At 46.6% G+C, this 13940-nt stretch overlaps 2 long non-coding RNA genes across 7 annotated transcripts in view; one reads left to right on the top strand and one right to left on the bottom strand.

Moving 5' to 3' along the window:
- LOC125633975 (uncharacterized) overlaps positions 1–5478 on the bottom strand; it is a 31309-nt gene extending 25831 nt beyond the window's left edge. For 5 of the 6 annotated variants that reach the window (XR_007355745.2, XR_007355747.2, XR_007355746.1 and 2 more), the window contains exons 1-3: positions 5346–5476; positions 4982–5078; positions 450–585 (exon numbers count right to left, since the gene is read on the bottom strand). This is a non-coding gene — a long non-coding RNA (uncharacterized LOC125633975). Of the gene's footprint in view, positions 1–449; positions 586–4981; positions 5079–5345 lie in introns of all 6 variants that reach the window. The other variant, XR_012667708.1, reaches the window with a different exon arrangement.
- The window catches only part of LOC142071588 (uncharacterized), a 92152-nt gene extending 82172 nt beyond the window's left edge, over positions 1–9980 (top strand). Inside the window, exons 2-3 of the long non-coding RNA XR_012667710.1 lie at positions 8994–9066; positions 9664–9980. This is a non-coding gene — a long non-coding RNA (uncharacterized LOC142071588). The remainder of the gene's footprint in view (positions 1–8993; positions 9067–9663) is intronic.
- Positions 9981–13940: the final 3960 nt, after the last annotated feature.

Genomic DNA, 13940 nt, shown 5'->3' with positions numbered 1-13940 from the left:
CGTAATCATCTGGCCATGTGGATGACAATGTCAACTGACACTGGTTTTCATAAGCCAAACAAGCTGCCCTGGGGTAAGCAACAGTAAAACCAATCAGATGTAGTGACTAATATTTCCTACTTCCTAAAGGATGAAGACGGAGATGTGGTTAAAATTAGATCCCATTGCAAAAGACAACTCGAGAGAATGGCTGGGAAGGAACATGATCAACATCAGGTTTTTGAATGCGGAACCAGTGCCTTGATTCTAAGTGACATCTCCCAACACAGAGGTGAAGTTTTCAGGCTGTTTACACAGATAGATGAGCATTTAAAACAAAAAACAGGAGCTGCCTGCTGCCCTGCAGCAAAATCTATTCCCTGGCCTGAACCATTCAAAGACAGGCCTGTTCTTGGCACTTTCACTGTAATTGTTCTGCACTCACTACAGCCACAATTTTTCCTCCCTACCTTTCATTTTGGCTGTGTTTCTTCAACTTCCTGCAGTGTCCGCAGTCTGGTTCTGAGAAATATCACACTCTCTTATTCTGGTTTTCATTCCTTTCACCCACCAGCAGCTTTCACGTCACTTTGCGAGCCTGTCCATCTGAAAGAAACGTTTGCAGTCCCCAGAACTGGCCTTGCATAGTTTGAGTGTAAAGGAGTTACGCTAGTGTAAAACTGGTGCATGATCAGAATCAGGCCAAGGGAATGAACAGGAAAACTTTACAAGCAGGGTTTATGCTACTGACTTCAGTGGAATTATCTGGAAGTAACTGAGGCTTGCATCAGACCCATTACCCGTTGGGGTTTTATTAAGGCCATATTTGCTCCTAGAAGATGAGTCTGATTTAAAAAGACAAAACACTCCCCTCCCCTTCTGTCTCCCCAAATATCATCTTTCATCAGGGCGACTTCTAACATTTTCAAAACTGGAGTGGGGTCAAAATTCCATGTCTCACACATTTCACACCATGTGCCATTCCTCAGCTCTGAGCTCTCACAGTCAGTCCTGTTTGCTCAGTGTGCCCTGTTGTTTCTGACTGAGCAGAGATTACTCTCAGACCTGAAAGCAAAGCATTGTTCTGCAGTGGGATCCCACAGGGATCAGTTCTGGGTCCAGTTCTGTTCAATCTCTTCATAAATGATTTAGATAATAGCATAGAGAGTACACTTATAAAGTTTGTAGACAGTGCCAAGCTGGGAGGGGTTGTAAGTGTTTTGGGGGATAGGATTAAAATTAAAAATGATATGGATTCTGGACAAACTGGAGAAACGGTCTGAAGTAAATAGGATAAAATTTAATAAGGATAAATGGAAAGTACTCTGCTTAGGAAGGAACAGTCAGTTGCACACATACAAAATAGGGCAGAAAGGGATCTGGGGTGATAGTGGATCACAAGCTAAATATGAGTGAACAGTGTAACTCTGTTGCAAAAAAAGCAAACATCATTCTGGGATGTATTTGCAGGAGTGTTCTAAGCAAGACACAAGAAGTAATTCTTCCGCTCCACTCTGTGGTGATTAGACATCAACTGGAGTAGTGTGTCTAGTTCTGGGTGCCACATTTCAGGAAAGATGTGGACAAACTGGAGAAAGTCCAGAGAAAAACATGAGGGAAGACTGAAAAGATCAGGTTTGTGTAGTCTGGAGAAGAGTGAGAGGGTGACATGATAACAATTTTCAATTACATAAAGGTTGTTACAAGAAGGATGGAGAAAAATTGTTCTCCTTAAACTCTGAGGATAGGATAAGAAGCAATGGGCTTAAATTGCAGCTATGGCAATTTAGGATAGACATTAGGAAAAAATTCCTAAATGTCAGGGTGCTTAAGCACTGGAATAAATTGCTCAGGGAGGGTGTGCGATCTCCATCATGGAAGATTTTTAAGAGTAGGTTACACAAACACCTGCCAGGGATGGTCTAGATAATACTTAATCCTGCCTTGTGTGAAGGGGCCTGGACTAGATGACCTCTTGAGATCCCTTCCAGTCTTACAATCCTACTTAGACCCATGAACTTAGAAGCCGCTATCGTGGGTTGCATTCTGGTACCTTTTCACCACTCCTGAGACATAAAAATGATGAAAAGCAGCCAGATCTTCCCACATAAGAATTCCATGGTGTAAAGGGACTTCCCGGTTGGTGTAGGGCCAGCACAGTGACCCTACAGCGTCCCTCACCTTGCAGTCTCCAATATAGGGGCTTGCCAGGAGTCTGTTGGGAAAGGCAGAGGCTATGGCTTGAATGAATTGTGCTTTACCTATTTCAGGCTTCCAGATCATCCCTTGAGGATGGCAAAAGCCTGGTAGTAAGTTAGAATCGCTGCTGAGGCAGATATAGTGTATGCCAGGAGCCAAACTGGCCCCTGACAATCTGAGAATCCTGAGAGGCATGGCTCAGACTTGGGGCAGGAACCTTTTAATAGAGCTAGAGGATTGGATCCAATAGGAAAGGCAGGAAACAGAAAAATGGAGCCTTTGAAGAAAAATGAATGAGAGCAAGAGGCAGAACCCAGGTGGCAGAGCAAGAGGAAAAACAACTAAATAATGGAAACTCAGAGTGAGAGACCAGGCCTGGAAACAGAAAGAAAGATCACTAAAAGCAGAGGGCAAAGCATTAGAAGCAGAGAGCGAAGAGCAGAGCAGAGCACTGAGATCAAAAGGAGTGCTTTGTAGAAGTACTAAGAAAAAGAAAAAGTAAAAAATATGTCATGGAGAGAGCCAGTCTCAAGGTAGTTGCTGAGACTTTTATTTCTCACAAAACAAGATATAATATCTGATCTTAAAAAAAATCTTGATTTCCTCAAAAATTTTCCAGAAAAATCCCAATGTTTTCAAGTGTAGGGTGATTTTTGTTCCACAAAATATTTGTTATTTTCTATGAAAGAGTCACCCTGTTTAAAGGTACATAATTGCTTGAAATGTGTACCATAGTTTGGGAGATAGGAGTTGATTAAAAGGGTATCATGGACACATTTGATATGTAGTAAAAATATACATTAACTGCCACATTTTCAAAAGAGGTCAGGGTCAGATTTTCGTGTTCAGCACCTATAACTGGATCACAGTTTTCAGAAGAGCTCAGCTCCCATTTAGTCACCTAAATAAACAGCCACATTTTCAAAGAATTCAAAATGCTGAGCACTTTTGAAAATCTGGCCTGAAAGATTTTATCCTGGGGTGTACAGCAGCCAGTGAGGCAAATCAGGGGTATTCAGTGTTTCACAGGATCAGGCCCTCACAGAGAAACGCATGGGCTACTGAGTCCGAAACTCTTGAGTTTTAATCCATGCTTGGACACTATCTCTCTCTCTCTGTAGGTTCAGTCAGGTCACTTTAACCTCTCGCCCTCCATTTTCCTTTCTGGAAATAAAGTCTAATGCTCGGTTCCTTCTTCACAGGGGAAGTCATAAGGAACACTTCATTTTTTGCAATGTGCTTTGTAAAATGTGCTATGTACTGGCTAAGTAAAATTATATATGAATATACATTTCCAACAATGATATACTAAACCTGATCTCAAGAGTTAAGTGAAATGATCATTTGAGGACAGTAAAGCCCTGTCATGATTTCTGAAGTCTTTTGCAGTGTAGAGGAATGGATGACTTTTCATTCATCATATGTACATTAGCCATTCTGTTTTTACCACTGAGAATTATTAGCTAGTTAATTCCTTTCATTCAGATGGGACTTAATACATTCAGCTTCAGTTCACCTGTTTCAGGTCATGTGGAGTGACAGAGCTCTGAGAGCTCCGGGAGCTGCCCTGCTAGAAGATCAGTGTTTTCAATTGCAAGCATTGGAGTAGATTCAAGGCCTTTAAAGTTATTTCATGATTAACATCTTGCATAAAATGACTCTCCCCCAAACCTTCTGTCTGTCTTCTGTGGTTTATATGATTGTGGTGCCTGATGCTTCTCTCACAGGATTTGTCTTGACTAAGATAAAAAGATGGGTTTGGGGTTTTTTTTAAACGTCAGCAAGCACAGTCCAAAAACCAGCTTTTCATCCTAGTCAAGGCAAACTCACAGTGAAGATCAGAAATCACAGCTCTTAGGGAGGAAAAAGATCAGCATAAGTGTTCAGTCCATCCTCCTAGAAAGGCAGGGTATTCTCCCCTGATAGAGGTCACATTGATGCTGGATATTAAAGTTAAGGTTTAAAATCAAATTTACACAAGTTAAGAGGGAAGGTACTGTACATCTGGGATCAGGCTTGGGTTATGGGGGATTGCAAGTATCGGTTACAAGGTTCACCAGGTACATACATATCACATAACCACCATAGATCCAGATTGGGGTGTAGGAGTTTTTAAACTGTCAGTGGATAAGTGGGCTCAGGTGCACCACCCATGGAATGTATTAAGAGTCCAAGTCAGTATTGGTGTAGAGAATAAGTACATGGGTTGGGTGCATCCTACTGCACTTAATCTTATCCAAAAGGCCAAGTAACTTATTTACAATGCATTTGCTTATAGTGACCTGATCCACAACACAGACAGCTGCCTCTGGCATCAGCTGGAGTCCTTTGTACAGCTCAAGGACACAGTGTTGCCTTAAATAGGAGATGTACTGAGCATGTGTTGTTTTATTTCACAAATATTGCATATGTCCTTCAATCAATTTTTAAAATTAATAATGTATTAAGTGGAGGTTAAAGAATTGTGTTTTTATTTTCATCCAAGCATTCTTATAGCTAGTTCTCAAGGCACAGTGGGGAAGAAGCATTAGCCAAAGGCACAAAAGAGCTGTTTGAATACTGCTGTCTTTTATACGCAACAAGAAAATGTAAAGAGGGGCACTGAAACAAAGTGCAGTCTTGTTGACTATTACTTGAAAGTGGGAAATAAGCAAATAATTTTAAATCACCAAATATTAGAAGCCTAGATAGTTATCTGAGGTTGTTTCCACATTGAATTTGGTTTTATTAATTCTCACGGAGGCAACTATTTTGGAATGTAAAGAAGAAAATTGCTGTTCTCGATCTCCTTTCAAAAACATACCCTGATTATTGGCTTTGCAGGTCTGCTGCATGAATCACAGTTGTGTGTCATCACAGGCATTCAGCTGTGCTGTCATGGTGCAGGATGAAATCCAAATCTGGATGAAAAGGGAAACCCAAACAAATTCATCTCCATTCCTCATGACTCACTCTGCTCCTTATCACCAATCATCCCTCCTGTGCAGGAACAGAGAAAAAAAACAACCACCCCAAATTCTAAAAACTGAGACTATTTTAAAAATCTGAAGCAACCGGAAGGTCTTTGACTCAGAAATGTATAATGTAATTGGTTAAAGTTAAGTTCTCCTGCTTCTCCCAAATCAGTTTAGAATTCTAGAATTAAACAGCAAGTCTGTCTGGCTTACATAAAAGCTATTTTCCTGCTTTCCTTTTTTATTTTTTTCCATCAATCGACAGGAGTTGCCTCCGGTGCCTCAACAGTAGCTATGACTGTGTCTTAATGAAAAAAGATGTGTAAAATATTACCATAACCTCAGAGGCATGAGTGAAGCCCTTATTAGAATTCGGGACCTACAGCTGGAACTTTCAGCTTGGGGTGGGAGATAAAGTTAACTATTGTTAGCTCACAAGTGGCTCAGACTTCCTGGCAACTGAAGTGAATTACTCAGCCCTTTATGCAGGGCTTCAGAAACAGTCCACTGTTTCACAACAAAAAAGGCATTCAGGCAGGGAAAGATGGTCTCCCCAGGCTCTAGAAAGCTAGCTTTAAGACAGTGAATCAACACTAGGGCCTCACAAGTGAACGGCCACTGTGGGAAAGGGTGATGATGTCAGGCTGAATGCATTTCCAGTGTTTTTGTCCCACTTTTCATTGCTTTTGCTCGCTCACTCTCTCTCTCTCTCTCTCTGTCCCCTTCCTGTTCTTTCGAGGCCATTATTTTAAAAGTTTAGAACGCCCATCAACTCCAATAGCCCACTGCGACACTGTTGCCATGGCAATGCTTTCCTACACTTTTCTTTGCATAAAAAAACCCGGGGGAGGGGGGGAGCTAAAAAAAAGAAGAGACAGTGAGAGTCCCAGAGAGAGGCATAGGAGAGACAGCACCAGTTGGGGGCAGCTTGGAGTTAGAGCTGGGAGTGGGGAGAGGGGCTCTGCCACTGGAGGGAGGGGGGAGAAGAGGTGAGGGGGCTGGTGAACCCAGCAGGTATTTGGGGGTCTTTTGAAAAACAAATTTGTAATCCTTCACACTCTACGCTTTTGAAAGGATCCACACTTCTGAAGGCCTACAGAAGAATCAGAGTAATGTTCTTCGCGAAGCCTTCACAAAGAACACAGCCATGCTTTGGCAAATGCACCCAATTACATAGTTTATACAAACTTTTCAAAGGCTTTTCTGTGCTTGCCTGCCTCCCCCCTCCCACCCAAAGAATGTGTGTAAGGGAGGGGGGAGGCCCCTATATGCTTTTGATCCTGATAGCAAGTGACCTTTAAACAAGCTGACATACTTGACAGGATAGCCCACATTCTCAGGTTTACTGTGCTGTCAAAGTGTAGGCTTCAGTAGTAACTGCTAAGAAGCAACCCTGTAAACCTGGCTGGACTCAGTCAGTGACAAGGGGGAAGAGGCATTCATTGCTCATGTTGTTCTGCCTGTACATGATACAGTGCCGTCTGCATCCCAATCACCAGCTTGCCCTCCCTCCTGCATTCTGAGAAATAGTGGATATTCCTATGGCCAGTGCAGGAAGCCTTTGCTGAGCCTGTCCCGAGGCAAAACTATAGTATGGCAGAATTGCGTGCACATTGAGCACTGAAATAGTAGAGTGATTTAGTACACATTATCCGTGCTGTACTGCGGGTTTGGATATCAGCATTTTAAAGACTACAAATATACATACTGCTTATACAACATTCAATATTCATCCTTTCTGTCCTCTGCCCTAATTGTGACACCCTTTCTCCGACTGAGCCTATGTCTTCCCTAAGAAAAAAAAAGTGCAAATTTTCATAGAATCATAGAAATGTAAGGTTGGAAGGGACCTTGAGAAGCCATGACGTCCATCCCCCTTCACTGTGGCAGGAACATGTGAACCTGGCCCTATCCCTGACATGCGTTTGTCTAACCTGTTTTTAAAAACCTCCAATGATGGGGAGAAGCTAGATATGAATCAGCAGTGTGCCCTTGTTGCCAAGAAGGCTAACGGCATATTGGGCTGCATTAGTAGGAGCATTGCCCGCAGATGGAGGGAAGTGATTATTCCCCTCTATTTGGCACTGGTGAGGCCACGTCTGGAGTACTGCGTCCAGTTTTGGGCCCCCCGCTACAGAAAGGATGTGGACAAATTGAAGAGAGTCCAGCGGAGGGCAGTGAAAATGATTAGGGGACTGGGGCACATGACTTATGAGGGGAGGCTGAGGAACTGGGCTTATTTAGTCTGCAGAAGAGAAGTGTGAGGGGGGATTGGATAGCAACCTTCAACTACCTGAAGGGGGGTTCCAAAGAGAATGGAACTAGGCTGTTCTCAGTGGTGGCAGACGACAGAACAAGGAGCAATGGTCTCAAGTTGCAGTGGGGGAGGTTTAGGTTGGATATTAGGAAATACTATTTCACTAGGAGGGTGGTGAAGCACTAGAATGGGTTACCTAGTGAGGTGGTGGAATCTCCATCCTTAGAGATTTTTAAGGCCCGGCTTGATAAAGCCCTGGCTGGGATGATTTAGTTGGTGTTGGTCCTGCTTTGAGCAGGGGATTGGACTAGATGACCTCCTGAGGTCTCTTCCATCCCTAATCTTCTATGATTCCACAACCTCTTTTGGAGGCCTATTCCAGAGACTAACCTGACAGTTAGAAACTTTTTCCTAACCTATAGCTTCCTTGCTGCGGATTGAGCCTATTAGTTTACTATGCTATCCTTCTGTAAGTACACAGGGGAGACAAGGCACTGTAGTTTCACTATGAGGTACACTAAGCAAGGTTAACTGCGGGCAGGGAGTATAGTGCTGACCTTGCTTCAATACCTCATGGTAGACACTACAAGTGCCTTGTCACCACTTAGGATTTTACAGCTAGAAAGCTATCCCCCTGTTAGTTACCTTGCTGTTAAAAAAAAAAAAAAGACCCAAACAACTTTGTGTCAGTGACGACAAAGCCTGAGAGGCTGTCTCCTCCAGCATCATTGCCACTCGCTGGACCAGCTGACAGGCAAAATTCACCCCTGAGCAAACTGTACACTCAAGGCCCTTTGACCATGCTGTGACAGGCTAACAATATCCTTTAATACCCTGGACACACCGTATGGAATTAAGATAGCCTTTATTGAATTAAGCTAAACCTTATTGAATTAGGGTTAATACCTTTGGGGTATACTGTATTAAAAATGCAATTGTGTCAGTGTTATTGTGGCATTGTGCGTACCTTCTCTAGTAGGGAGCGGGGGAATGCTAATGAACTTCATCTGTTATCAACCCTTTAAAGTCATACCCTGGAGGGATACACATATACTAGTTCGAACTGGATTCTCCACAGACTAAGGAAAGGACTTTTGGATAAACGGCTTGAGTTTAAACTGACTCAAGGCCTTCTTCTTGATACATGGAGGGCCCCAATCCTTTGGGTAGGGATGGAAAGCCTGGACCTGCCAAAGTCCATGGTACGATGAACTCTGGTAAGTATATTAGCATGTGTGTAGGGTCTTTTAATATGTTTTCACCATATTTTTTTTTTTTTTACTTTTGGAATAAAGGAGGCTAGAAAGACCTGGGAGGTAACTGCAGCAATCCCTCCGTTATCGGTCTCTGAAGAAAAAAGAAAGCAAGTCTGTTCAGGCAGGCTGTCTTTGCTTGGAAATACAAGGCAGGGAACTGTAGAGCCTGGAAATATCCTAGTTAGAGGGAGTGAGATGAGGTCTTCATGCAAAAGAGTCAACAACAAGGGAGCCAGAATCCGAAGAGTGGGTGCCCTTGCTAGACCACTGGGGGAAATACAGGTACAGTTTCCCTGAACTGTGACATACTCAAGGAGAGATTTTCATGTAATGGTACTTGTGCTCCAGGAGCAGCATGGAGCCAGGACAGGCAGGGAGCCTGCCTTAGCCCGACTGCACCGCCGACTGGGAGCCGCATGAGGTAAGTGCTGCCCAGCTGGATTCCCACACCCCGAACCCTCTGCCCCAGGTCGGAACCCCCTCCTGCACCCAAACTCCTTCCCAGAACCTGCACCCCACACCCCCTCCTACACCGCAACGCCCTGCCCCAGCCCTAAGCCCCCTCCTGCATTCCAAACCCTCGGCCCCAGCCCAGAGACCCCCCCTGAACCCCAAACCCTTCATCCCCAGCCCCACCCCAGAGCCCGCACCCCCCAGCTGGAGCCCTCACCCCCCTCCTCCACCCCAACCCCCTGCCCCAGCCCATTGAAAGTGAGTGCGGGTGGGTGAGAGTGAGCGACTGATGGAGAAAGGGAGGCTGGAGTGAGTGGGGGTGCGGCCCCAGATAAGGGACTGGGGGGGGAGCCCTCAGGGTAGGCGTGGTGCAAGGGTGTTCAGTTTTGTGCAATTAGAAAGTTGGCAACCCTAATTAGGCCTCTGACCAGCAAGCCTCATGAGACACCCATGGCAGCTCAAGCAGACCCGGAGACTAATGTTAAAGCTGAAACCAAATGTTTTAACATTTGTGAATTAAATTGTTTCTGAAGTTTCGGTATTTTGACTTTTTGCCCCTGTCCAGAACAAAGCTAAATGCTAGAACACTGAACTTTCCTGCAGAATGGTCACTCTGATTTTTGGTCAACTCCACTTAAAGGTTGGATCTGAATATCAGTCTTCCTCATGGCGCCGCACGTTTGCAACTGGCATATGCTGCTTCCTCTAGCACTGCATTGTTCTTCCCAGTAAGTGTCCACCATAACCTCTTTTTCCCTCAGCCATGAGCTGCTTTATCATATAAGGGCTCCTATCACTCAGAAGTTCCAATCACTTCAGACATTGTGTTTGGGAAGAAGGGATGCATCAGCTAAATTTGAACCAAATCAATGACCTAACTCAAAATGTTTCAACTGGATAAAAACCTTAGGAAATAAGCAGTTATGAAGGTAGAATGCCAACACTGGATTTGAAAGGCTGCTGAACTGTGTCCAGAAAAGATCAGAGAAAATGAATATGACTCTCTGAGGCCTTGTGTACACTGGCAAGTCTCTGCGCACTAAAGCCGCTTTCGGCAGTGTAACTCCCGAGGCGTACACTCCGCCAAGCCGCTTAGTGCGCAGAAACGGCGCAGCTGCAGCGCTGTAAAACACCACCCCGATGAGAGGCGTGCGGCGCTCGGCGCCGGGGGCACAGCGCCTCGGTGCCGGTGTAGACACCCTGGTGGATTACAGCGCTGCGACTGGCCTCCAGGAGGCGTCCCACAATGCCTGCTCTCGCCTCTCTGGTCTTCAGTTTGAACTCTACTGCCCTGCCCTCAGGTGACCAACCCTCATCCCCACATCCCCCTTTAAATTCCTTGGGAATTTTGAAAGTCCCCTTCCTGTTTGCTCGGTGACGCGTGCAGCGGTCTCAGCACATCTTTCCAGGTGGTCAGGCCTGCTCCACGCACTAGGCGATCCCTCGCTTGGAGCAATGCCGAGCTGCTGGACCTCCTCAGCATTTGGGGAGAGGAGGCTGTCCAGTCCCAGCTGCGCTCCAGCCGTAGGAATTATGATACCTACGGACAGATGTCATGATGCATGACGGAAAGGGACCATGACCGGGACACATTAGAGTACAGGGTCAAAGTGAAGGAGCTGCAGAGCGCCTACCACAAGGCGCGGGAGGCAACCCACCACTCCGGTGCTGTGCCCATGAGCTGCCGGTTCTACAAAGAGCTGGACATGATATGCAGTGGCGACTCCACCTCCACTGCGAAGGCCACCGTGGATACTTTGGTGGCTCGCATGCCAGTCGAGAGTGGACCAACCCAGGAGGAGGAAATCTTGGACGAGAATGTGGAGGGGGAGGGAGACCCAGAGGCAGAGGATGACTTGGAGGTCAGAGATGCATGCAGCCCAGAGCTTTTCTCTACCCCAGGGGAGGCTAGACAGTCACAGCTGTCTGATCTTGGCAAAGTGCAAACAAGAGAGCAGGTCCCTGGTAAGTGGCTTTGATTTTGGGAATCGCTGAAGCGAGTTGTTGGGGGCAGGAGGATTGCAGAAAGCAGGCTTGTGTCTCTATGATGCGCGTACCACCACATACCTAGTCTGAGTGGCAGAACAGGGTGTTGATTGACTTCATGGGAATCTGCCTAAGAGATCTCCAGAAAACTCTCGTGGAGATACTGGGCAATATGCTGCTACAGGTTCTTTGGCAGAGCTGCTTTGTTTCTTGCCCCATTAAGAGTAACTTTCCCACACCACTCTGCTGTCACTGCGGGGTGGGGGGGGCGGAAACAGGACCACTGCTGCACACAGGTGAGCCGCATAAGGGCCAGGGCGGAAGCTGCAGTCTTAGAGAAGACTCTCCCTTGATCTCCTGCTCACCCTCAATCTTCCATTATGAACACAGCCTGTAGAAAATGTGGGGACAGGAACGATTATAAAGCCTCCCCTACAGTGCTAGCTCTCCCCAAGAGCCACATGCCCAGCATACAGTATGGTCCTGGAACACTGATTTCCTCTGCCCCTGAGGTTACTCACCATTTTGGGGGTCTTGTGGCTCATGTGTGCTGGCCTGGGGTCAGCCAGTTAGTGACAGGTATGTGAAGAGTAGCTGTGTTTTAAATCAGTGGTCTGTGTGTTGCAAACAATATGCTTCTGTAAAATGTTGCATTTTGGCATCACAGAGGTGACCTTGGGAGCCCAGCCTCCCTCTTTGTTATCACCAGCTGAACGGCTGCGCAGAATTAGAAAGCGGCCAAGAAGAACTAAGGAGGACTTTTTGTGTGAGGTCATGATGCACTCTGCAGCCAAAAAACAAGAACTGAAGGAGCGCCGGGACAGAGAGAAAAGGGATCGAAAGGAGAGCCCGGCGCACCAGAACGAAGCCATGGAGCGGCTCGTAAATGTTATGGAGCGCCAAGCGGACACGCTCCAGGCACTACTAACACTGCAAACTGAGCAGCTCCACACACGCCCTCCCCGGCAGCCACTGTCACAAAACTCTTTCCCATGTGCCCCCCCAGACACTGCCAACACACTCTTATCAACCTCCTGGCTCCCGTCTGTACCCCCCGTATTCCACTCCTGCCCTGTCACAGTCCAGCCCTGTGGACTCCCAGTACCCACTGCGGTTCCCCAGCCGTTTAGCCCTGCTGAAGTACAGTACCCACTGCACTGTACTCCAAAGGAGAAGGTTGGATATGATACCTGCACATACACAAATCTTTAACCGTCCCGGGACCCCACCTCCTCCTGGGACCCTCCCTTCCCCCATCCCTCAGTGCTGATGTGGTTTTTTTTGTCTGTCTCTCTTCTCTGATTGTTGTTTTTTAATAAAAGAATTGTTTTGGTTTGAAAGCGATCTTTATTCCATTAATTGAAAGCAAACAGAGCCCTGCAAAGCAACAGGCAGTTTTCTTAAACCTTCACACTGCATCGTCCGCACCAATCACAATCACCTCCTAGCATTACAAGCACTGCACTCCTGAGCATAGCAACAAATATTAGTGGCTTTCAGCTTCAAATTGCTGCCTCAAGGCATCCCCGATCCTTATGGCCCCACGCTGCGCCCCTCTAATAGCCCTGGTCTCTGGCTGTTCAAATTCAGCCTCCAGGCACTGAGCCTCAGCGGTCCAGCCCTGAGTGAAGCTTTCACCCTTCCCTTCACAAATATCATGGAGTGTACAGCACGCCGCTATAAGCATAGGAATATTGTCATCGACCAGGTCCAGCCTCCCATATAGGCTGCATCAATGGGCCTCTAAATGGCCAAAAGCACACTCAACAGTCATTCTACACTTGCTCAGCCTGTTGTTGAACTGCTCCTTGCTGCTGTCAAGGTGCCCCGTCTATGGCTTCATAAGCCATGGCATTATGGAGTAGGTGGGGTCTCCCAGGATCACAATGGGCATTTCGACTTCCCCTGCAGTGATCTTCTGCTCTGGGAAGAAAGTCCCGGCTTGCAGCTTCCTGAACAGGTCAGTGTTCCAAAAGATGAATGTGACATGCATCTTTCCAGACCAGCCTGCATTAATGTCCATGAAACGCCAGCGATGATCCCCAAGTGCCTGGAGAACCATTGAGAAATACCCCTTCCGATTAATGTACTCAGTGGCTAGGTGCTCTGGTGCCAGAATTGGAATGTGCATGCCATCTATCACCCCTCTGCAGTTAAGGAAGCCCATTTGTGCAAAGCCAACCACAATGTCATGCACGTTGCCCAGAGTCACAGTCTTTCGGAGCAGGATGCGATTAATGGCCCTGCACACTTCTGGTCAACATGAGTCCAACGGTTGACTTTCCCACTCCGAACTGGTTAGTGACCAATCAGTAGCAGTCTGGAGTAGCCAGCTTCCACAGTGCAATTGCCACACGCGTCTCCAACAACAGGGCTGCGCTCAATCTCGTGTTGTTGCACTGCAGGGTGGGGGCGAGTTCATCACACAGTCCCATGAATGTGGCTTTCCTCATCCAAATGTTCTGCAGCCACTGCTTCTCATCCCAGACATGCATGACGAGGTGTTCCCACCACTCAGTGCTCAATTCCTGAGCCCATAAGTAGTGTTCCACTGTTGTCGGCACCTCCATGAATCCCACAAGCAATCTCATGTCGTAGCTACTACACGTGGCGAGATCAATGTCACACTTCTCTTGCCTTTGTAGTGTCAGGAATAACTCCACTGCCACTCGTGACGTGTTGATCAGAGCGAGCAGCATATTGGTCAGCAGTTCGGGATCCATTCCTGCAGCCTGAAGAGTACACAAACTGTTGAAAGATGGTGCCACATGCGGATGGAAGCACAGGGATTGCTGGGATGCGAAGCAATGTATCACAGGGCATTGGGAAAGGACCCAGGCTGCCCCGCAACACCCT

The sequence above is a fragment of the Caretta caretta genome, chromosome 3, assembly GCF_965140235.1.
Source record: "Caretta caretta isolate rCarCar2 chromosome 3, rCarCar1.hap1, whole genome shotgun sequence".
Classification (NCBI taxonomy): domain Eukaryota; kingdom Metazoa; phylum Chordata; order Testudines; family Cheloniidae; genus Caretta; species Caretta caretta.
Note: the sequence above shows the minus strand (reverse complement) of the source record. Positions and strands in the feature narration are given on the sequence as shown.